General features: G+C 39.5%; 1 protein-coding gene across 4 annotated transcripts in view; it reads right to left on the bottom strand.

Moving 5' to 3' along the window:
• The window catches only part of ATXN1 (ataxin 1), a 239738-nt gene that overhangs the window by 191587 nt on the left and 22309 nt on the right, over window positions 1-25842 (bottom strand). For all 4 annotated transcript variants that reach the window (XM_070940685.1, XM_070940682.1, XM_070940683.1 and 1 more), the window contains one exon: window positions 20170-20247. The gene's annotated coding sequence lies outside the window, so the exon portion shown is untranslated. The remainder of the gene's footprint in view (window positions 1-20169; window positions 20248-25842) is intronic.

The following is a 25842-nucleotide window of genomic DNA, read 5'->3' on the forward strand; positions in this document are numbered from 1 at the left end:
ATCTCACGATGTCTCCAGCTAAAGGTCTGTTGGGTAGCAGTCACCTAAAAGTTTTATTAAAATCTTGTAAAGCCACTAATAATTAGAATGCATGGTACTGAACTTAAGAAAAATCAATAGTTTACTCTCAGTAGGGCAGCTGTGACTATCTCTGTGTTCCTATTTTTGGATGAATTACAAAACTCCTACACAAATTTACTTTAAAGTGTGGTGATATTAAAAACAAACAGAAAGCATATTTGTTTTGATATGGACATGAAAACAAAACACATTACTAGTTTACCATTTCTTCCTCCATTAATGCCAATTCAAATAATAAATACAAGTGAGTGTTTGAAATGCACCTATCCATAAAGGCTACTACAAATTCAATTAATCTCAGAAAATGTACAATTCTTTTATTCATTTCAGAAGTCAATGCAGAGTATGTTACTAAAGCGTAAATAAATAAAATATAAAGCAAACAATGATGACATTCATTCCTATGCATTGGGAGTAGAATTCAATTTCTCATGACATGTAAACATTTCTATTTTCCTTGTGCACTCTTGGCATGTAAAAGAACGTGTGGAAAAGTCACAGTACTAATAAATCAATGTGTGTGTGTGCCTCTAAGTTATAGAGATAGAGAAGCCCCAAAACAAGTATAATATAGAGTTTGCATATTCAATTTTATTCATTCAATTTGCACAGCTACCCATCTCAACCAATGACTCTGGACAGTGAACAATCATAAAAACAATTAAAACACAATGTAAAAAGAGCCATGGTGGCGCAGTAGTTAGAATGCAGTATTGCAGGCTAATTCTGATGACTTCCCACTGCCAACAGTTTGGCTGTTCGATCCTCACAGACTTAAGGTTGACTCAGCCTTCCATTTTTCCGAGGTCGGTAAAATGAGAACCCTGACTGTCGGGGCAATATTATGCTGACTCGGTAAACCCTTAGAGAGGACTGTAAAGCACTGTGAAGCAGTATACAAGTCTAAGTGTTACTGCTAAAAAAGAAATAAAATACAAATAGCAGCCAAGATATATTATAACCTGTCAGTGCCAACATAGAACCAACCAACCAGCCAAGAAATGGGATCCCTCATATACTCAGGAACCCAGGTGCAAGCACATAGCCAGGTCTTCAAGGCCTTCCAAAAGGTCAGCAGAGATGGGGTCATCCTAATCTCAGTAGGGAAGGGTGTTCCACAGGGCCAGCACTACAACAGAAAAGGCACATCTCCTTGGGCAGTGATGGTGAACCTTTTTGCCATCGCGTGCTAAAAGCGGGGGAAGCGCGGGGGGTCACACACTTGCCCACGCCCATAATTCTATGCATCCTGCGCATGTGCACATGACATCCCCCCATGCTTCCCCCCGCTTTTGGCCCAGTGGGCCTGCTCTCACCAGGCTTCAGAGCTTTTCTAGGAGCCTGGGGGGGAGAAAATGCCTCCTCCCCCCGGAGGACCTCCGGAGGCCGAAAACGACCATTTTGCCAACTTCCTGTGGGATCAGGAGTTGGCAAATGGGCCGTTTTCAGCCTCCAGAGGGACTCTGGGGGGTGGGGAAGGCCGTTTTGGTCCTCCTAAGGCTCCTAGAAAGGCTCTGAAGCCTGAGGAGAGCAGAAAACGGACTTTCCCATCCCCACCAGGCCCTCTGGAGGTAAGAAAAATCGGACCTGAGTTGCCAATATGGCAACTGCCATAAGTTCGCCATCACAGTCCTAGGGTCTGTCAGCCAACATTCCGGCCAAAATTTCTAAATGCCCCTAAATATTTCTAAATAGACCTCAAATTACTATTAAAATATCTACTAAAAGTACAAGTCTACATAGATTTTTTAGAAGGTGAAAAGTGAAGATTTAAACAAACTCATTGCTATCTTGAAATAATGCAAGTTTTTTAAAAAAGACCTATATCAAAGCAAATACATCTAGATTTGTATTCTTTGTATAAGATCCAACTTGTTCGTGGCAAATAATTTGTTTTATCTAACCATTTGCTTTATCTATAGACAGGAGTGCTAAGCAGGCCTCGGCGTTAATCTGCATTCTATCAAGTACTGACTTGATCTTAAAAGAACATAAAAGAGTTCATTTTCACAGATGAGATCAAGTTACAACTGCTTCAGTTTGCACACAGGGAGGATGATGGTTTACTTTTAAATTACATTCATTTGGAATTTCATCATACCAAAAGCAATCGCTGCTCACTGTCATTCTCTTCCATTAATCACATAAGCATAATAAACATTATTAGACATGTTCTCCTTACACAGTGGCCTTTCCTTCCAATCCTTTTGCCAGTGACTTCTAGGAACCCAAACTATGCTTCACTTCGCATTTTTGAATGCAAAGAAGAAAAAAGGGGCTCCCAGTAAAAATACTGCCTTAGAGATAGTAGAAGAACTAAACTCAGAAAAAAGAGATGGATGCTGTTCCCCTCTAATACAGCTTGAGTTCAGGTACTTCTCTCACAATAAATAGTTTTTATGTATTCCTGGTGTTAATACTGTTTCTTGAATACTGCTTAGGTAACAGATGTCGTTTTATAAAGGCACTGCTTAATGAAAAATGTCCTACAAAGACCCAGGTTTGATCGTATTATTTGTTTTGTCAATCTGTATTACTTACTAGTATCAATAGTACAAGCAGATATAATTTGAGGCATGATTGCATCATCCCACATTTCAGTAATACTTTTGAGGGTGTGCAATTAAGTTACAGAAAATGAAATATTCAGGAACATGCAAAGCAACTGCTATCTTTCTAAGAGCAAAGGACCATAGATACTGCCTGTGTTAATTTATGCCAAAAGTTCATTTGATTCTGTCAGTCTAATAGCATCCAACCACATATGCATAAGACCCTTAGCAGCAAAAGCAAAACACATATTAATAATTAATATATAATTAATACAGGCATGAGCCTATAATCAATCACTATTTTTACATAACTCACAATAGGTACAATTCCTACTAAATTTTGAAAGATAAATCAGTTAATTCACTATTTTTTTGTACCAGTGCTTGTTAGTATAGACACAATTGTGATAATGAAAAACAATCATGCTTTTTAAAATAAATTGCTAAACCAGAACATTTGAAGTAGAGGTTTTTTTTTTAAGATAACTCCTCTGATGCCTGATATTTCAGAAGGAAGACAAATTTGTAGTACTACAGATAGCCCTCAACTTATGACCACAATTGAGCTCAAAATTTCCATTGCTAAGCAAGACAGTGAGTTTTGACCTATTTTACGACCTTTCTTTCCCACAGTTGTTAAATGGATCACTGCAGTTATTAAGTTAGTAACATGGTAGTTAAATGAATCTGGTTTCCCCATTGACTTTGCTTGTCAGAAGGTCGCAAAAAGTGATCATATGACCCCAGGACACTGCAACCGTCATAAACACATGCCAGTTGCCAAGTGTCAAAATTTTGATCACATGACCATAGTGATAAATGTGAAAAACTGTCATAAATCACTTTTTCAGTACCATTGTAACTTCAAAAGGTCATTAAATAAATAGTTCTAAGTGGAAGGCTACCTATAGATAAGCATATATCAACATTAAACACCAACAATTAGGAGATATATAGAATAAAATAAGAATACATTTGGCATGGCAGCAGATTCTCTCTGAACATTTTCCAGACCACCCACATTTCAAAGTTTCCTCCTCCCATGCTTGTCAGCCATACAGTAGGGATAATAACAATAGATTTCAGGACTGTTCAGGACAATGTTTTCACATTAAAAGGTTAAGAAATAAACCTTATACATTTCTGTATTTATTCACATGATTTATATACCACTACAATTGACTTTGGGCAGCTTATTATCAGGACTGTATTGTATTATTACATATTAAACAGAACCTTCCTTAATGCAGGAATAACACCAGGAAGAAGATTGTATTATTACATATTATTATATTAAGATTGTGCAATGCTTTAAATTCCAAGGGGAAAATATGCTTTGGTACACATGTACACTGAACTTTGAAATGTGTGTGGTCTGGAAAATGATCAGAGAACCTCAGCTGCCATCCCAAAAAATATTCTTATTTTACTCTATATATATCTCCTAATCGTTGGTATTTAATGTTGACACGCATGTGCTGTTGCAGAGAGCAACAATAGGTACTCCATGAGTGTCTCTCACACACTCTAAAGCACCTTCTTGCTTTTGAATTCGGTGAGCTGCAAAGTGGTACATGAACTGACATTTTGCATAAATTGGAACAAACTTTACTAATGCCAAATATGCTGTAACACTATAATTTTTGGGAATCTTTCAATTTTAATTACTATAAAAATGCCCTCCAGAACAAAATATAACCAACCAAAGCACCTACAAACAAAAACCCAAGCAAAATACCAACCCTAAATAATTTCCTTAAAGCAAGTAAACCTAAAGAATATGTACAAACCATATATATACATACACAAAATTGACAGTGTCATTTCATTAAAGACGCCCAAAATCACAGAGGGACAAAACACCCTGCTTACTTCCTACATAGCCATGTAGGCCGTTAGGATGCTCTTTATCATTCCTAGTTGCTATTCTCCATCACCCATTATCACCACTATGCCAGTTTACATGAAACTGGCCAAACCTCTAAATTAAAGGGCAGACTATACTTAGTTTACTTAGTTTACCTAGTTCAAATGGAAGGAAAGCAAAAATAATTTAAATGTCATTTTTTGAACTTCAAAACAACTTCAGGCAAACAAATTCTATGTGTATGTGTATGTGCCCGCGTGTCTGTATTTGTGCATAGAAAGTCCATTAAACAAGACTCAAAATTGACTAACATAATCTGTAGCATTTAACACCCTCATAATGACTTTCATGACAAAAATACCTTAGCCTTCCAACCATATAAACTATATTGACAGGCAAAAGTCAGCATTTTTCCCTAAAGGATCTACAGAATTAGAACAATTCAGAGAATTGCATTCACTTCTGAACTACATATTTTTTATCTCCACAAAGCTTGAAGTTGTTAATTATTGTAATATATACTGTATCTATATTTCTCATTGACTGATACTGTATATTCATTATTTCCAATTATGTTTCCCCATTCAGCCAACTTTGCTCCAATTTTTGTCACTTGAGAAACACTCCAATATGTCACATGTTTCTCCATGGCACTGGGTGGAAGGAATCCAGGAGTTGCTCTCTCTCTCTTCTGCCTGAAGACTGAGCCTGTCATCATTTTTGGTGACGCCTCCCTTGCTTGGTGGCTCCCCAGTTCAGCTCAGTCTTCAGCCAGATGAGACGCACAACAACTTTCTCCGAGTTTGATTCCTGGATTCCCTCAAATACCATCAGAATAGTGAGCTAAGAAAATACCACAACCTTTGATCACAGACGAGAGATCCGGGCAGCTTTCTGGTCCGCCGGAAAGCCGGCGCTCCGGCCAGTGACTGGCCAAGGTCCCTGCCATTCCTGCATCAGTGGAGGGGGGCTAGATTAACCACCCGGCTCCCAAAATTTGAGCCGAGACCGCAGGCACCATCCCGCATTGCGGAGGGAACTCAGTCCCTTTTTGGCTTCCCCCAGACATACTGTTTGCGGCTAGCACGATCTCCACCGCTTTAAAGAGCCGCCACAGCCATTATTCTCTGGAACCTGTCTGCTTTACCGTGCCAAAATACGGCAGCCACAGTTCCCTCTGCCAGCCACCAGCCTCAGCAGCCCGGCAGGGATAATAAGGAATTCCCTATTCCCTCCCCAAGTGACTCAGTCAGCCTGGAAGCAGCTGTCAGTGGAGTGCACCCCAAAAGCCGCGCTTCTGCACGTGCGAGCGGCAGGGGCTCCAAAGCTGCAGAAAAAGACGCCAGAAGGCAACACAAGGCCAGGAGGGAAATGACCAAGGCTGAAAAGGCAGCTAAATTGCAGAGCTCTGGGAATGCTCCCCAGGGAGGAGCTGACATTCCCCAGACATTTGAAGAGCAACCATTGCAATCTTGCAACAATGTAAGCCTCTCTCAGCCAGCCTGTTATAGTGCCTGATTGCCAGATGGTGCCAGAGAGCGACTTTCCCCTATTCCACTGGAGGATTTTAGAAATGCTGAGCTTTTTGCCAATGTAGATTTGAATATATCTGCAACTGGTTCTGGGAGTTAAGTGCTTCTCTCAAGGCCAAGACTGGCCCCAGAGGCATCATTTACTCCAACAACTGCTGGGCTCCGCCCTAGGGAAGAGGTTGGATCAGAAATTTATGATCACTTAAAATTAGTAATTTCCCAGGCAATAGCGCAGGGGATAGCTGCAGACCTGCAGCAAAGGAGTCAATCATCCCTGACACAACCAGATGACCAGAGTCACGTTCAGCACCTGGCACCCATGAGACAGGGTCTCTGGGGCGACTTTCAACAGGTTCATTATCAGGATCCATCCAACCAGAGTGAGGGATCATCTGGTGAGGAGGATCAGGTACTAAATATGTCAGACGATGAGGGGATGGCTCCTGACCCATCAACCTTCACTGGGCTCTTCCGGACTGATCTTTTTAAACCATTATTGCATAAGGCCAAGACCGCAGCCAATCTGGGGGCCAACCCTGCTCCAGAGACGGCTGGGCACCAGTGGGTTCATGTCACATGTTCTTCTCAGAGCTGACCATTACTGCTGAAGTCATCGCCCAAGCTCTTTTTGTATGTCATCCAAAGGCCAGTCTAGGAACGGGAATGGGCCAGTCCAGGAACAGGGATTCCCCCAACTGAGACTGAAAGGAGGCTTTACAATGTAGTCCCTAACCTTTCAGAGGCTTTGCAGATCCCAACAATGGATGGGCCGGTGGCTGCTCTTGCTTCAACCACTATTATACCCACCGACAGAATTGATTGCCTTAAGGCAGAAGACAAAAGAGTGGAATTAGCTCTTCACAGAGCTCACCAAGTGGCTGCCTGGGCCATTAAGGCCTCAACTGCCGCATCTTTTTTTTAATCGGACCTCCTTGCTTTGCTTTGCCAGCTGCAAGTGAGGGTCCCTCCAAAAGATGTGAGGTCACATCAAGATTATAAACAAATTGGTGGCAGCAGCTGAATTTTCAGCTGATGCCACCCTGAATGCTGCAAAATTTGCCTCAAGGTCTATCACCCCTTCAGCGTCAGCTCGTTGCCTACTCTGGCTTAAGCACCGGATAATAGAAACAAGTGGAGGTTGGCCCATTCCTGGCCAAGTCTAAGGATAGGGACAAAGTTTTGCCATCACTCTATAGGCGAGTCAACAGGCGTCCCTCACCCTATTTCCAAAGGAGACAGTCCTTTCAGCCCTCTGACACGGGGCTTGATTTCAATCAGCCCCAGAGGCCCTATATGGGCAGACAGGACCGACAGCCTGATAGATCAGGATTCCGAAACCAATAAGCACCACAGAGCAAATGACCCTTTTGTGGGGCGGGAAGTCATCCCTACCGCTGCTCTCGGTGACTGCACGGCCGACCCTCCCATCGGTGGCCAACTCAGCCTCCATGCCCATTAATAGGAGGCCATAACGGGCAATTGGGTAGTCAACACACAGTGAGGTTCGGTTTGGTGCTTGAATTCCTCTCAACACAGTGGTTCCTCCTGCCTTACCAAAGGGCAGGCAGGAGCCATTCAGATCTTAGGGTCAGGGTTCCACAGAAGGTACTACAGTCCTTCCACTGGTGGATGTCCCAGGCCATCGACAGGGGATGCCTGTTCAAAGAGCCCAGTCATCTGGTCATCACGCTGGACTCCAGCCTCTTCAGCTAGGGAGCTCACCTCCAGTCACTGATAGCCCAGGGCTGGTGGACTCAGATGGACCTGGGCCACAACATCAATTGGCTGGAGTTCAGTGCAGTACACCTGGCTCTCAGGTGCTTCCAGAGTACTGTGGCAGGACAACACGTTCTGGTGTTAACAGAAAACATGGCCACCAAGGCCCACATCAACCACCAAGGGGGCACCCATTCAAGGTCTCTCATGCAGGAGGCTGAACATCTGGACCTCTGGGTGGCGACACATATTCTGTCCATAGGAGTAGAACATATTTCAGGAGTGCAGAATATGCAGGCGGACTGCCAAAGCAGAGCAACAGTGGACCATATAGAATGGCGCCTGCATCCCACTCTGTTTCAGGAATTGTCGAAGCGCTTCAGCATGCCAGTCCTAGACTTCTTTGCGACACCGGGCAATGCTCAACTGTCACAATGTTTCAGCAGGAATGCATCACTAGGGGCGTAGGGGGTCGATGCCCTCCACACTCCCTGGCCCCAGGGGCTTCTGTATGCCTATCCTCCTCTCCCGCTAATTCCAGCGGTGATCAGAAGGGTGTTGATGGAAAAGGCAGAGATATTATTCTTAGCCCCCCATTGGCCCAGGAGACCATGGTTTGCCGACCTAGTCAACCTGTTAGTGGGCAGCCCCTGGAGGATTTCTCAGGACAGGATATCCCTCAGCCAGAGGGCTCTTATCCATCTGGACCCACAGTGGCTCCAGCTGACTGCCTGGCGATTGAGTGGAGGGTCCTGAGTCACGACAACCTTTCTTCCAGGGTCATCCAGACCATCCAGGCCTCTAGAAGGCCATTCACTGACAGGGTATATGATGCTACCTAGCAAGTCTTTTGCACCTAGTGCTCCAGGATGAGCACTGATCTGTCGTCCTCAGTGTTGGTGGCTCAGTGTTGGTTTCTCCAGGAAGGATTGGACAAAGGGTTAATACCCAATACTATACAGAGACAAATGGCAGCTGTCTTCCGTCTTGTCCTGTGGGAGTTTAGAGTCTCTCACTAAACATTCTACCGTCCGCAGGTTCCTCAGGGGTGCTACCAATTTGAGGCCCCCTGTAGTTCACAGATACCCTACCTGGGATCTGACGAAGGTTTTAATTGCCCTTACCGGGGAACCCTTCGAGCCAATTAAATCGGCCAGCCTGCGCTTCCTCACAGGTAAGGTGGCCATTACATTGGCCAGACAGATTTCGGAACTGGCAGCCCTTTCTGTGAGGAAAGACCAGTGGTGGGTTCTAACCAGTGTTACCACCGGTTTGCTTCGCACATGCGCATTGAATTACCTAAACAGCTGAGGAAGGGCAATCCGCTCTGCCGTGCCTTTCAGCTGGGATAAAAACGAAAGAATAAAGGTAGGAGTAGCACAGGGGCGGGCGGGAGGGCCCAGCTGATGGTAGGAGTGAACCGGTTTGCTCTCACATACTGGCTGCTGTCTCCACCCACAATGGAGAACCAGGAGCAACCCACCACTGGGAAAGACTTATGCATATTCCACCCGGACAGGGTAATTCTGCGGTTGACCCCTCCTTCGTACCCAAGGTAAATTCTGCCTGACTTCTGCCCCTGGCCAAAACACGCCCTGGAGAAGAAATGGCATACCCTGGACGTAAGGAGGGCTCTCCGCGTTTACATTAAAAGGACTTCTCCCCTGAGAAGGATGGAGAATTGCCTTTTTTCCATGTTTTTTCATCAACGCTGCCCAAATAAACTTCCCTTTCAGAAAACTTTAATGGGAGTTTTAAGGTGTGTCTTATTTTTCTTTGTCCTTGTTTATAGATTAGATTGGCAGGTATGCTCAGGAAAGAAACTCAGAGCTTAATATAAGCAAAATAGCAATACATTTGTTCTATTAGACAACTGGCAATAATGCTGAGAAAATATAGTTCCTTACATATGTTTTTATTTATTAAAAAGTATGACAAGGGCATGCATAAAAAGCTAAGCTTCACAGCCACCAAAAACAAAGGTATATGCCTATGAATTGAAATTAACTAAAGAATAAGTATCTAAACATTAACTCTTAAGAAAGAACATTAAAATAGGAAGACACTAACATTTATTTAACAAGTAGATATTTCTCATAGTCACTTCCTTTCTCTTTAACTATGATTAGAAGCATACTTCACTTTTCCTTAATATTAAGAAGTATATATTTTACTCAAAAAGCAATTGTACAATGTGACTGTTGCCTTATGTAAAGTCTACCGTTGCCAGCATTGTTCATCAACAATGACATCCATGTTGGACTGCAACAATATATTCTACTTAAAGATATTTCAAAAATTTCAAGTGGTATAGAACATAATCATTTGACTGGAGAGTTAGGTGATTTAAGTAATGCCTACATTACACTAATTGTACTGCATTTCCAAAGCTACTATATTTGCAAAGTCTCTCTAAAGTAATGATTTTAATTTAAGAACACTTTGGGATTGGAAATTACCACAGCTTTATTAAAGCTGATATTGTTGCATTACATGTTATGAGTTTCTGGGAAGTGGGGGTGCTCCCTGAAAGGATGACCCTGAAAGGATGTCTATTATAAATAGTTTTGTATTTATAATAGACAGATATTTTAGACTTTCATATTCAACTTTCTAGTTTTTCTAGATCTTTCTAGATCAGGATACTCTGTGACATAAATATATTCAAATAAAAAATAAACATCTAAAAAGTCATAATCTGAATGTGATAAACACCTTAGTATCACATACATCAAGAATCATCAGAGGTCAACCACAGAAATTGTTTTCAAAATAGTGTTTGGTTCTGGAAACTGAAAACTAGCATTGTAACTCTAGGGATCTTCTGGACTGTGTAACAACATAATCCTACCAAATGTCTACTCAGTTTACTCACAGTTCTCAGACATATGCTTTGCATTTCTTTGTGTCTCAAAGTTCATTTGCACACTGAAATTGAATCCTAGCAAGGCAAGAGTTGCAAAAAACAGTTACAATTGACAATGGCCCCTATTCAGGTTCTGGGCAAGTGACACCCCCCCCCCCCGAAGAAGCAGACCTTATGTGTAGATTCTCTTCCATCTTTATCAGGAGTGTCAAACTCATGTCATCACGGCAGTGTCACATGATGTATTGGGACATTTTCCCCCTTCACTAAACTGGGTGTGGGCATGGCCAGGGCGTGATGCATCTGGCCCGTGGGCCGGTAGTTTGACAGCCCTGATTTAGATGGAGACTATGGTCAGAGGACTCTTACCCAATTTCAGCCAGCTAGTTGCAGATACGAGGCACAGATAAAAATAAACCACAGTAATCTCAAGGCTGAATTGTGGCAACAGATTCCACCTGGAAATCCAAACTGGTGGGTGAAATTATTTCAGCGGTTCTGTACATGTACTATAAGCATTGTACTGGATGCAAATATATGCCTATACGATTCAGCCTTGATTTTGATTTATAAAGCTCTGAGTAGTCTATGATTTTCAACCATTCAATCAATGACTGTTCGAAATTACAATGGAACTGAAAAAAGTTACTTACAACCAGTCCTCGCACTTACAACCACACTGCAGCATCTCCACAGTCAAATGATCAGAATTCAGGTGTTTGGCAACCAGCACATATTTACAAAGGTTGTAGCATGCCAGGGTCACGTGATCATCATTTGTACCTTCACAGCAAGCTTCCAACAAGCAAAGTCTTTATTGCAAACTACTTTCATATACCCTAAATTACATATCATACTAGTATTTATATAAATGGTTTGAAACTAGTATTTATATAAATGGTTTGAAACTTTGCATGAATATTAGAAAGTAGAAGCCAGTTAACATTCTACAAAGAGTTTTGTTTTGTTTGGCACAGTACTCCACAAATTTTCAGTATTCTTGCACTTGTGTATTTATGTATTCCCAAGACAGCATTAAGGCATCTAAAAGGGGCACTGATAGATATTATCAGTGTCCATTCCTCCAACAAATGACACTGCTCATATTTATAGCTCTAGGGTGCTAGCTGAGTTCAAGGGAACTGGACAGACAATTCAAATTCCCAGGTGATAACATAACAATGGTGGCATGTCATAACAAATAAAATCATATAAATCTTGATATTTCCTGGTTGGCCCTGGGAAACTGGATAGGAGATGGACTAGACTTCATTCATTCATTCATTCATTCATTCATTCATTCATTCATTCATTCAATTTGAATAGATGCCCATGCCTATTTCAACAAGTGATTCTAGGAGAGGAACAATAGTAAAATAAAAACAATTACAACAACAAATACAAAAATTAGAAATACACAAGAGCCAAGAAAAGTGTCATAGTCAACAACTGCTAACACAGCCAGGTTATAACTCCCTTCATACACTCGGGACCACAGGCATGGGCACAGAGCCAGGCCTTTAAGGTCTAACCAAAGGCCAGCCAGGTTCTCTAGAGGGGTCATTCATCGTTCAATAGAGTGGTCATTACAGCAAAAAAGGCACATCTTCTGGACTCCACCATCCAATCAAGCATGCCTTAAGCACCAGCATCAGAAAATGCTCAGAACATATTAGATGGGTTGAAACAACTGGGGAGAAATAGGCCATCAAGTAACACAGTCCTGAGCAAAGAAGGGCTTTAAAGGTGACAACCAGCAGTTTGAATTGCACCCAGAAGCACACTGGCAACCAGTGTAACTCAAATAGTACTTTTACATATGCCAAGTACCTGGCATCTTTTACTATCCATGCTGCTATATTCTGCACCATTGAAGCTTCTGAGTGCTCTTCAAGGTAGTCCAATGCAGAACACATTGTAACAGTCCAGAAGGAGGTCACAAATGCATAAGTTCCCAGCAGGGTCACCCAAGGTGTGAAAGACATCTCAGATGCACAGTTAAAGCAAATAGGCATATATTTGAGTTGTGGTGGCAGTGTTAGCACAGTGGTTAGAATGCAGTATTGCAGGCTAATTCTGCTGAATACCAACTGCCAGCAATTCGGCAGTTCAATTCTCACCGGCTCAAGGTTGACTCAAGACTTCTATCCTTCCAAGTAAAATGAGGACCCAGATTATTGGGGGCAATATCCTAACTCTGTAAACTGCTTAGAGAGGGCTGTAAAGCACTGTGAAGAGATATATAAGTCTAAGTGCTAAGTGCTACATTGGTATATAGCAATATTGGGGTATAGCAATATAAGGATTTAGAACTGAACAGAAATATGCTGGAGGCAGATTTTCAGAGTTCCAATAGTGATTATGTTATTACAAGGTTAAAATCTTTTAGATGTCCAACTACTAATGCTGACATACAGGAAAAGAAAATCTGAAACTGTAAGGACAGAATCACAGTAGGAACATGGAACATACAAACTATTAAAACAGGAAAACTCAATAAAGTGAAAGATGAAATGACTACACAGACATTTTAGGCATTGGTGGCTTGAGATGGACTGAGATTGGACACTTTCAATCAGATGATCACACTGTTTCTTAGTCAGGACATGAAAAAGAAGAAACTTGCTTTTATAATTAGGAAAGATATATAGCAAGGACCATATGTGGCTGTAACGCAATCAATGACTAATAATATCACTTAGACTTCATGGACAACCATGACAATTTCATATGACAATCATTCAAGTTTATGCTCCAACCACCAATGCAACAAAAGATGAGGTTGATGAGTTTTATAATCAAGTTTAAACTGAAAATGACAAAACATGGAAGCAAGCTGTACTGTTTATGATTGGAGACTAGAATGGTAAAAATGAAAACATGAAAGAGGTAAATGTAGTTGGATTATATGGCTTAGAAGGTCAAAATGAAGCAGGAGACTGACTTACAATTTCTAACATTCCAATGACTTCTTCATCACTGTCTTCAAATAAGCAAAACAATGCTTCTATACTTGGACATAATCGGATAAAGTATATAAAAATCAAATTAACTATACCATTGATGAAAGGAGATAGAGAAGCTCAATTATAGCATCAAAGACATGGCCAACTGCTGACTGTTAAACAGATCATAAACTGCTCATGTGCAAGTTCCAAGTAAGCTAAAGAAGAAAATAGACAATCTTCAACATGATATCATCTTGAACAAATGCCCACCAGTTTCAAGAACTTCAGGAATCACTGAAGTTTTGAATCTCACTAACAGCAAAACCACTGAATGATGGAATGAATGTAAAGAAGTCATTAAAGATGAATGTGAAAAAAGATTGCCCACAATGAAGAAATAGAACCAAATGAGATGTCAAAACAAAGTGTGGAAACTGTCAAGAAGAGAAGCCATAGCCAAGAAAAATAAAAATCTAAGGAACGATCTTAACAAAAAGTTTCACAGAGCTCTTAGATGAGACAAGCAGCAGTATTATAACAAGATGTATAAAGACACTGAAGATTTAAGCGAAGTCTTTGAAAAGATCTTTGATCCCAATCTCAAATTAGTATACTAAAGGACACTAAGGGTCGGTCCTCTCGCCTCTCCTGTTCAACATTTATGTGAAGCCGCTGGGTGAGATCATCCGTGGTTTCGGGGTGGAGTACCATCAGTACGCTGACGACACCCAGCTGTACATCTCCACCCCGGATCACCCCAACAATGCCCTTGAAGTGATGTCCCGGTGCCTGGAGGCCGTACGGATCTGGATGGGGAGGAACAGGCTCAGGCTCAACCCATCCAAGACCGAGTGGCTGTGGTTTCCGATGTCCCGATATAGTCAGTTGATGCCATCTCTGACTATTGGGGGCGAATCACTGGCCCCCACGGAGAGGGCTCGCAACTTGGGCGTCCTCCTGGATTCACGGCTGTCTTTAGATGAGCACTTGACGGCCGTGACCGGGAGGATTTTTTATCAGGTTCACCTGATTCGCCAGTTGTGTCCCTTTCTGGATCGGGACTCGTTACGCACGGTCACTCATGCCCTCGTCACCTCCTGCCTGGACTATTGTAATGCTCTCTACATGGGGCTCCCCTTGAGGAGCACCCGGAGGCTCCAACTGGCGCAGAGTGCGGCCGCGCGGGTGGTAATGGGAGCATCATGGCGCTCCCATGTGACACCTCTCCTGCGCGAGCTGCACTGGCTCCCGGTGGTCTTCCGGGTGCGCTTCAAGGTTTTGGTTACCACCTTTAAAGCGCTCCATGGCTTAGGACCTGGTTATCTACGGGACCGCCTACTACCACCAATAGCCTCCCACCGGCCAGTACGCTCTCATAGAGAGGGACTCCTCCGGGTGCCGTCAGCCAAACAATGTCGGCTGGCGACCCCAGGGGGAGAGCCTTCTCTGTGGGGGGCACCTACCGTCTGGAATGAGCTCCCCCCAGAGATACGGAAGATCCCGGATCTGCGCACCTTCCGCCGCATTGTGAAGACTCTTTTATTCCATCAAGCAGGCTTGGCCTAATCTCCTCCCTCTTTTAATATGTAAATTTTAATCTGTTCTTAAATTATTGGGGTGTTTTAATTTGTCTGGGCCAAAATGATTTAATTTGATTTTAACTGGTTTTTTAAATTTTTTGTATTTATGTATTTTATTGTTTGGCTGTTCACCGCCCTGAGTCCTTCGGGAGTAGGGCGGTATACAAATCAAATAAACCATAAACCAACCAACTAATGAACTAATGGTAATCGATTCAAAAGGGATCAAACAAAGATGGAGGAAGTAATGTATACTGAAATACCGTACAACAGAGATGTCAACATCCAAGATACCTTAAAAGATTATCCCCTACTTACAAAACCCTCTAGTACTAGAAAAAGATGACAATTTAATGGTACATAATCAATCATCAGCATATCCACTATATAAAGCAAAATTAGCAGTATCCAAGTATTGAACAAAGGAAGATTAATTCACAGCTTGTGGAAACAGTATTTTTTCCTTCCATTTCAATTCTCTAGCCTACAAAATACTCTCTAATTTGTATGGGCAGATTTTATTTTCCAGTCATCAGATACTCAGACATCAAAATACAACTTTATCGTAGTTTCATTCTGACTAACACTTTATTTTCAAAACTGTCATATGACTGAGAAATTGCCACCCAGCATTATTCTACTCAATTAATCCAATACGCAAAAGAAGAATAAAAGAATATGCTAATGTCTAAATTCATATATAATGCTAAACTATTTTTAGTCATAGTGTCTTGGACAAATCAGTCTACCTTGGAGAAGAACAAAGAAATCATATTTTTGTTGCAGTGAATTTCTGAACTTCTTGTAACAGTGAAGAACTTATTTATGAATCTGTGGGTCTCCTTCTATTTATTGTGAGATGCAAGTTCTATTTTTTACAATATTTTGTGCATGAAGGAAGTTTGACTGGGGACTCTTGCTTTTCTTTCTTTTTATGAGGAGATTGTTATTGGATTTATTTCCTTTTTTGGATGGTTCATTTTGCCAGTATGTTCTTTTTAACATTTCTAGTTTTCCCCATGAACATCAGTGTTTCACATCAAAAATCTTCTAGTTCAGCATTCTGTTGCCACATTGCCAACCAAGTGGTTACTGAAAGCCCACATAGAGCACAAGAACATAACACCCTTTCCTGCTCATGCTTCCCAGAAACTAGTTTCAGAAATATATTTGCCTTAGAAATAGAAATACATAGCCAACATCATTACTGATCACTGTACTGTAAGTATTCTTATCCTTCATGAATTGTGTAGCCTGCATTTTATGCCATTCAAAGGGGAAATTAATGCTACATCCTATGGTAGCACATTCCATAATACAAGTATTCTGGGAAATTGTGCTTCAATGACATTGGCATTTTTCCTATTAAGTAAATGTAAATATCTGGCACGGCAAAGGAATTCAGACTACAGACTTCTTGCAATCAGGAAGAAACTGGCTACAGAAAGCTGGCATGGAGAGATGGCAAGCCAACAGAAAAAAGCAGGCAAACAGTTTATCCTGAGCACTGTTTTCTTTTAAAGCTTCTGCTCCAGTCTCCTCCTACATGGGCAAGTTGGGACATAATACCAAACTATAACATGCTGGGATTCAAAAGTCAGACATGAGAAATCACCTTTAAAGCAACTTAGTATTCATAAACCAGCATCAAATCATACCTTTAATTATAACTTCTTGAACTAATATAAACCACATACCGTGATATTTTTTTTCTGGTTCAAATGCAAAAAAATAGCAGACAGCAAATTACAAAACTGATTCTATCTGCTAGTATTTCAAAGTGTTTGATGTAAAGGAAAGTGTGATATTGTTCTGCATTGAATTACATGATGCATCATCTACAAAAATTACTCAGCTTTCTATTCTATTCATGAACACTTGGCAGGACTTGATCTGCAAGCATACGTGGAAAGAAAATAAACTGTATTATTAGCTTAGGTTCATTAAGTTTACTAATAGGTTCTCTCCCACAGAAATTCAAAAGATTATGATTATACTATTACATACCATGCCACCAGATATGCCAGGAAAGACAGCATTTCCAAACAAAGCCAAACTTAATTGTTAGGTTGTGATACTAATGAATTACCAATGTCTCATAACAGTTTCTAAAAGCCCAATGAATGATATGCGTTTTATTTGAATCAAAGCAAATTATAAAATTTTATCAACATTTTACATAACAATGGATAGGATTAATTTAAACATTTTGCAAAACAGACATACAAGTATTTTTAAAAGTTCATTTTCAACATAATATTCTATAATATTTAATTTAAAAATGCAAAATTATTGGTGGTTTATAGAACACTTGTGCCTCTGCTATTAAAAAAAAAGAATCAGGTTGAACTTGACTTGTAAGTTCAGTAATGTTCAAAAAGTCTAAGGTCGGCAATCATGCCTGAAGCAAATTCTTTAAACATTTTCTGACCCACCTCTGAGTTGTTTGCAATCCCCTGCAAGGTCATATCCACAGCTATCCCTCAGTCCATTTGTAACTTTCCAAAACCAACCCTTTTCTAACCACCCTTTTGCTGCTTATTCCAAAAGGGGGAAAAAATCAAGTCCTTAAACTTGTATTTAAAGCTTATTTTGCTAAGGATTGAAAGAAACTCATCCAATGCTATAAAACTTGTCAATCCAAAGGTTCCTAAAAGCTAAAAGCAGTTAACAAGTAATTTCTGAAAATGTTAGAAAAGGAATTATGCGAACCCAGTGTCCTTTTGAAGGTGTTGACCATGATTGGAGCAAAAGATGGCCATTCCCTTGTTCTCCCAGTATTCTAAACCTACTGGAAGCTGCTGTCTTATGTTCCCATTTGGGGGACCTACTGTATGGAACACAGGACGGCAATCCTATGCAGTCTCCTTGTTACGCCAGTTTTTCATTCCACCATAGTCTTCAGTTTGCCATTTCTTACCCAGAAATCTGATTGCTCAACAACTCAAACTTCTCAAATACCAACTGTAGAAAATGGCATGCAGCTTTCAATTGTTGTGAAGATTTTCTCTTTGAAATGCTATGCACAATGAATTAGAGCAGGTGATCAAAGGCTCTGAACCATTCTTTTAATGTCCTAGAGAAGACGGACCCAAACTCCTCAAAGTAACAGCACTGCAAATATGCAAGTGTAGAAAACAAATACTATTCTTTACACCACCATTGCCACAGAACAGGATCTAACTTGTTTGCTGAATTCACATCATGTTTATACTAGTACTCAAGAGTTATCATCTATCTGCTTCAGTGCTACTAGGTTTCTGATAAACAAAGCAGCCAAACAACCCTTATCAAGAGAATGAGAGCAGTCAGAAGTGACCACATAAATCACCAGAGTTTCCTCCCCAACAGGAGAATGAACGGGCACTAGCAGGCCAGCTACCACAGCCTCATTATTTTTACTGATTTCTTATCTCTAAATATCAGCAAATGACAGGGGTGCAAACACAATTTTATACTTTAGGAACCCTTCATAACCTTGGAATGGGCCATTCTGAGTGAAGTCAGGAAGTGGATTGACCTCACAATAGGTCATTTTGAGTTCTACTTGCAAAAAACCCACACTGTCCTTATTTTTTTTACCATTTTCAGAATTCTCCTAGACAATATTAAATATGGGGTCTAGCATGGTCCATGACATACTGAGATTGCAGCGTGGTGAACAACATATTTATGATTTCTTGAGCTCTCAGCAATATGCCTTACCTTACCTCTCATAATGAAATCCACAAGCCCTCATGAGAAAATAAAGCCTATCTGTTTCTGGATAGTACTCTACTTACTTATAAAGATGAACCATGGGAATTTAATTTAATTTAATTTATTAATTTAATTTAAATTTAATTTAAATTTAATTTAAATTTAATTTAATTTAATTTAATTAATTCAATTTATATGCCGCCCTTCTCCGAAGAGTCAGGGCGGCTCACAATACATTTTTAAAAATCATTATAAAAAACATTTAAAAATTAAAAACATTAAAAACTCATTCACGCCATTCATGACCGGATCTCGCCAGATCACAAGAACGAGATCAATGGCCCCAGGCCTGCTGGAAAAGCCAGGTCTTCACCGCTTTTCGGAAGGCCAATAGGGTGGGGATGGTCCGGACCTCAGGAGGTAACTGGTTCCAGAGAGCTGGGGGAGCCAAAGAGAAGGCCCTCCCCCGCGGGCACGCCAGCCGGCATTGTTTAGCTGACGGGACCCGGAGGAGACCAACTCTGTTGGATCTTACTGGTCGCTGGGAGCTATGCGGCAGAAGGCGGTCTCAAAGATAACCTGGCCCTAAGCCATGTAGGGCTTTAAAGGTAATAACCAACACCTTGAATTGTGACCGGAGACCAATAGGGAGCCAGTGCAGCTCACAGAGAATTGGTGTAATGTGGGTGTACCTAGGTGCAACCACGACAGCTCGCGCGGCTGCGTTCTGGACCAATTGTAGTCTCCGAACACTTTTCAAGGGTAGCCTCATGTAGAGCACGTTGCAATAATCTAACCGTGAGGTGACAAGGGCATGAATGACTGTGAGGAGAGCCTCCTGATCCAAGTAGGGTCACAATTGGTGCACCAGGCGAACCTGTGCAAAGGTCCCCCTAGCCACAGCTGTCACATGTTGCTCTAATCTTAGCTGTGAGTCTAGGAGGACACCCAAACTGCGAGCCCGTTCTGAGGGGGACAATTTCTCCCCCCCCCCCAGAACCAAGAATGGACAATCAACATAGTCTGTAGGAGGCAATACCCACAGCCACTCGGTCTTGTCTGGGTTAAGTCCGAGCCTGTTGACTCCCATCCAGACCCTCATAGCCTCCAGGCACCGGCACATCACATCCACCGCAGTATTCATACTATCTTTAGGAGGTGAAGTTTTCCTCCTTTCAGAGTAATATTGTAACTCATTTCAGAGTTACAATGCAGGATTTTAAACCAGTTTCTTTTTTTGACATATTTATTTGAGAATTATAACTAACATTAGTAAATCTATTAATGAAACATTTAAGCAGAACTTTTACACAAAACATTTTACTTACTGAATATAAGGATGTCCTATTTTCCTTTAATATAAAATCTTCTCAGGCCTCAAATATCCACTTTTGTGCTACAATTTTCTGTCAACAAAAAAAAAGACATTTATCACCTTCATGAAATTCAAGAGTATGTAATTATAAAGGCATACATAAAAGAGAGAGCAAGAGTGCATATACACACACAGTTGAACCATTCAAAAATTATTTCAAAAATAATCAGGAAGTGGTCAATCATTTACAGTATTTGATTTGGAACGGTCTTAAATTTTTTAACTAATTTAAGATTTCAACTGATATATTTGATGAGAAATTGCATACATACTCTTAATACAATTCTTGTTACAGGTAGTCCTTGACATACAACAGTTCATGAAGTGACTGTTTAAAGTTACAAAGGCACTGAAAATATGATTCATGACCGTTTTTCAAAGTTACAACCTTTGCAGTATCCCCATGATCATGTGATCAAAATTCAGATGCTTGGCAACTGGTTCACATTCATGACTGATGCAGTTGTCCCAAGGTCATGTGATCAACTTTTGCAACCCTTTGACAAGCAAAGTCAATGGGGAAGCCAGATTCACTTAACAACCATGTTCCTAACTTATCAACTGCAGTGATTCACTTAATGACTGTGGCAAGGAAGGTCATAAAATGGGGCAAAACTCACTTAACAAATGTCTCACTTAACCTCAGAAATTTTGGGCTCAATTGGGGTCATAAGTAGAGGACTACCAGTATTTCTAAGTGATAAACAAAGCTACATATACTCAAATATGTTTGCAACCAGAAATGGAAAGCAGGCTGTAATTTCCAGGAGCAGTGATGTCATTACAAGGCTCTTTCATATTTCCTTTTTTAACTGTTCCCCCCTTCAGACTATAATCTCATTCTATATATAAACTCATTGATAATACATTAGATGCAGCAAAATTCCCTAGTAAGTATGAAAAATAACTACAAAAAACCCTCATTTTTTTCCATAGAATTTTTATTTGGCTGTATAGTTTTATACAGAATGTTTTTAAACTCTATATAATATATTCCTGTCCAAATAACATAAATTAATATGATCAGCACATATTTTTAAGAACTTCTAAATATCTTGTAATGTATTACAAAAGAACTGCTTTATAATTGTTTTCACGCACTATCTGACAATAAGGCAATAATCGCCCTGCTACATATTCATTTTACTTGAAAACAAAAATGCAACATTATAAATGATAGTTTAAGGGGAAGGGGGAAATTCCCTGCAACTGTAAGCAGCATTTTATTTTTTAAAACTTACAAACAACAGGTAGGAATGGGAATTAAACCTTATAGAATGTAATAATTTAAGTTTTTAGCAATTTATAGATCAAAGACTGCAAAATTTGACCAATGCATTAAAAATAATCAGGGTTGATGTCAGTATTTTATTTAAAAAAGCAAAATCTTGTCTACCTAATTTTAAACCTGTCTTGTAAGTGCTATCTTTATATAAAATGAATCCGAAATCCATAATACAATTGGGTTTCATGTTTCGAAATGATGTTGGCATCCAGCCATTAAGCAAAGTTATCTTTTTAAAATAGGCTATGGATTAAGGGGGACTCCTACAACCACAAGTCATAACACAGCAAACCGTGATCTGATCTTATCTTGGAACAATCATAGTCAACTTCCTATAAAGCATTCAAAGATTCAATTCCTGATATGAACTTGTTAAAATCACTTAACTTTGTTCCACCTCAATATTTTCAAACAACTGTCCTTTTATTTCCTTTCTCATAAAAAAAAAAAAAGTACACGTTTTTATGTAATTTGAACAGAAATGTACTAGCTGGAAGTGCACTGAAAATTTCATTTCAAAGTGGTTTTAACTGAAAAACAGCTAAGTAATTGAAGGTATTAAAGCTGTGCAATTTGTTCAAAAGTGGTGCTTTGTAATATATGGTAGTGCAGACGAATACCTCTTTTTAAAACAGCCACATCAGCCTCACAACACTGATTGAAAAGCTGTTGCCAGGAGTCTCTGCAATATGGGTGTATGCATGACTAAAATGCTGGGCACAGCTTCTGAAGCAGCTATGTAAGTCTGTAAAAGAATAAGCCTGCTCTAATGGCTTCTCAACCTCCAAAAAGAGAGTGAAAGAGGCTTCGTATGCACTCTTGCATATTCTTAAGTATGTATTTCAAGACTTGTATCATTTTGGATGGTAACAATAATTAGCACCAATACTACTATGCTTCAGTTGCAAAATATCTTACGACACGCAATAAATTCAATGTCCTGTTTTCAAAATAATCAGCTAGGTTATAATAGCACAAACACTACTTTTTGTGCAGATATTTCTCTGTCATTTAGTAATATGCATTACTAAGAATGCATATTGAAAGAGAAAAGCAGAGAATTCAAGCATAGCAACATCTATACTACAACTTATTTTTATTTCATGCTTTCAAACTTAATGTTATTATTCACAGAGGAAAAGCACAATGTTTCATAGCCCAAGAAAATGTTTTCTGCATTCAAGCTATCTCACCCCCCACCACTGTACTCCCACAGTAGTTTCAATATTACTTCAGTTCCGTTAAGATTCATACACAGCTCAGCTAATATCTGACCACTCTTGGCTTTGCATTCATTTGACCTCAATATACATTGTTTGTTCAGAAAAATGATACTGTTTTGCAATGAATGAGAATAGCTTATACAACATGTTATATTTATAAAATAACCTATTGTAAAGTAGAAAACCACTACGCGGTAAGTTCTATTAGCCTAAGATATATCCACCCTAAAGGTTACACAATAATTTTCTGAAAAACTTCATGATATGAAAATTCTTTTTCCATGGATAAAATCAGAACCAATTATTGAAAAATCTTTCATTTATATTCTTCAAAGATACACATAATACCAGTTGAGCAATATAAAAACCTTGGATTCTATGGGTAGTCCTCGACTTCCATCCATTTGTTTATTGACTGTTCAAGGTTACAACAGCACAGAAAAAAATGACCTGTGATTGTTTTTCGCAGGACCGTTGCAAAATGATGATCAAAATTCAGATGCTTGACAACTGGCTCATATTTATGACAGCTGCAGTGTCCTGGGGTTATGTGGTCATTTATTGTGACCTTCTGACAAGGAAAATCAACAGGGAAGCCAAATTCACTACAACCGTATTGCTAGCTTAACAACTGCACTCATTTACTTAACAATTTGTGGCAAGAAAGGTCGTAAAATGAGGCAAAATTCACTTGTCTCACTGAACAACAGAAATTTTGGGCTCAATTGTGGTCATAAGTCGAGGGCTACCTGTACCCACTTTGGTGGCAGTTTATTCCCCCCCCACTCCGTGAAACAGTATACTTTTCCCCAAGAGCAAAAATCATTTAACCACTTAGCTTCATTTCATCATATTCTATAAATCGACATTTAAGCGTTAAAAAAAATAAGTATTTGGTTTAGGGGAAATATGAAAACATGGAAAGATGAAAGCCATCTATATTACAACCTTAAATGAAAGTTTTAAAAACAAGCAAATCCTCATGTACTACTAGATTTGCTAGGGACTGAATGGGAAAATTGTACATATGACCCCACATGAAAAAACATGGGAAAGATCTACAGCAAATTTATAAACTTTAAAATACTGCAGATAAGCATTAATTCTAAAGTTTATGAATGATATAAATGTATACATTCCACTGCCAAATTAAATTCCATCTGAAGTTATAATCCAAAAACTAGATATTTTGATTATTACATGTTTCAGCACCAACATAATAACTTCTATCAGTTATTTCAAACTAATTCTGTGGTAGAAAAGTTTTTGCCTTCCAGATGTTTTGCTCAGAACTCCCATAATCCTTGCCACTGGCAATGTTGCATAGGATTTATGAAAACTGAAATTAAAAACATCTGGAGGGCATAAGTTTGCTTATTCTGAATCAAAGACAGAAAACTTTTTCTAGAGCCAAATTTTATATGTAAAAGCTAACATCTGTCACTAGGCCCATTCAGTTTCTTTCTTAATCTGAACATTTTGCATATCACTGTTTTTCTCTTTTGTGAATGTAATGGCTTAAAAAAATCCACCAACATAGAGAGATAATGTAGAAATCATAAATTTAAATGATTCTTTGTTCAAGTAAAATACACTATCGATAATACAAACAGATTCTAAGAAACAGAAATGTTGCCTACATGTCATCCTCGCTTACAATAGTTCATTTAGTGACTGTTCAAAGTCACAATGGCACTGAAAAAAGTGACTTAAGACTGTTTTTCATACTTATGACCATTGCAGCATCTACATGGTCATGTGATCAAAATTCAAACACTTGGCAACTGACTCATACTTATGACAGTTGCACTGTCCAGGGGTCCTGTGATCATCTTCACCTTCTTACAAGCGAAGTCGATAGGAAGCCAGATTCACTTAACAACCGTGTTACTGACTGAAAAACTGCAGTGTCTAGAACAATTCAGCAAGGCCATCTCAATATGGCTAACTCGCCATGGAAACTGCTGTGGGACAACTTGCTGGACAAGAGTTACACCAGTATCAAAGAAATGGTGGAGTAGAATCATTAAAGAAAGGATGCCTAAGGAGGGACAAAACAAAATGTGAATGACAAAAATTAAAGTGGCTGAGCTGGGATCCTCAGAGGCTTTTCAAAGCATTTTTAAAAAAGCCTCTCTGACGATCCCAGCTGAGTTGCCTGATCAGCAGACGGCATTTTTTAAAAAAAACATTAGAAAAAATGCTTTGGAAAGTTAAAAAAAAAAAGGTGGCCACGCCCACCCAATCACATTAACACCCCCCCACCAAGCCACGCCCACAGAACCAGTAGTAATAAATTTTACATTTCACCCCTGGTTTACCCCATCCAAAAGAAATATACCACAAAATTACATACAAGATTTTTTTAAACAATATATATGTGTGTGTGTAAAATAAACTGCATAATAAGTAATTCTTACATGAAGAAATTGTATTGTTATAAATAGTAATAGTCTTCCTTTAAGAATATCAGCATATCAGATTATGCTATCTGGAAAAAGAGCAAAGGCTCAAAAGTAAGATATACTGCTGCAGGCAAAGCCTATCTTCTTTTATCTGAAAGCATATGTCTGATTAAGAAGTACATTCCATTTACTAGGATATGTTAGTTCAATCTCAATCCATCTACACAGCCCACTCATTTCAGGTCTCCAATGTGGACTACTGAAATCCATTCAGCAAATTTAATTTAATAAATACAAATATTCAGTTTTCTGCCATTTACCTTTGTTATTTCTTCATTTATCATAGGTAACCTTCCAATTAGTGAAAGGTTGTTTCTCCAACATTATATTAGAAATTTTTAAAAAACTCTGAACAAATGAATTAAATGATATGGATCAAGTATCTTTAACCTAACAAAACAATTTATACCTGCCCTTTTTCTGGTTAGATCCTTAATTCTCATCTATTGTTTGAAATATACTTTATATACCAGGGTTATAAAAATTCAGCACAATAATGGAAATGTTTTCTGATGATTATAAAATTTGCTCCAACTTTAAAACTGTTTCCTGCCACACAGGAATTTATGTCATATTTATAACAGATTAGACCTGTAGCCTCCTTTCCTGGATTCCTATTGATTGACAGAAGGGAACTTTGTGATTCACTGAAC

The sequence above is a fragment of the Pituophis catenifer genome, unplaced genomic scaffold (assembly GCF_029215685.1).
Source record: "Pituophis catenifer annectens isolate HBS135680 unplaced genomic scaffold, rPitCat1.0.hap2 SCAF_3, whole genome shotgun sequence".
Classification (NCBI taxonomy): Eukaryota; Metazoa; Chordata; class Lepidosauria; order Squamata; family Colubridae; genus Pituophis; species Pituophis catenifer.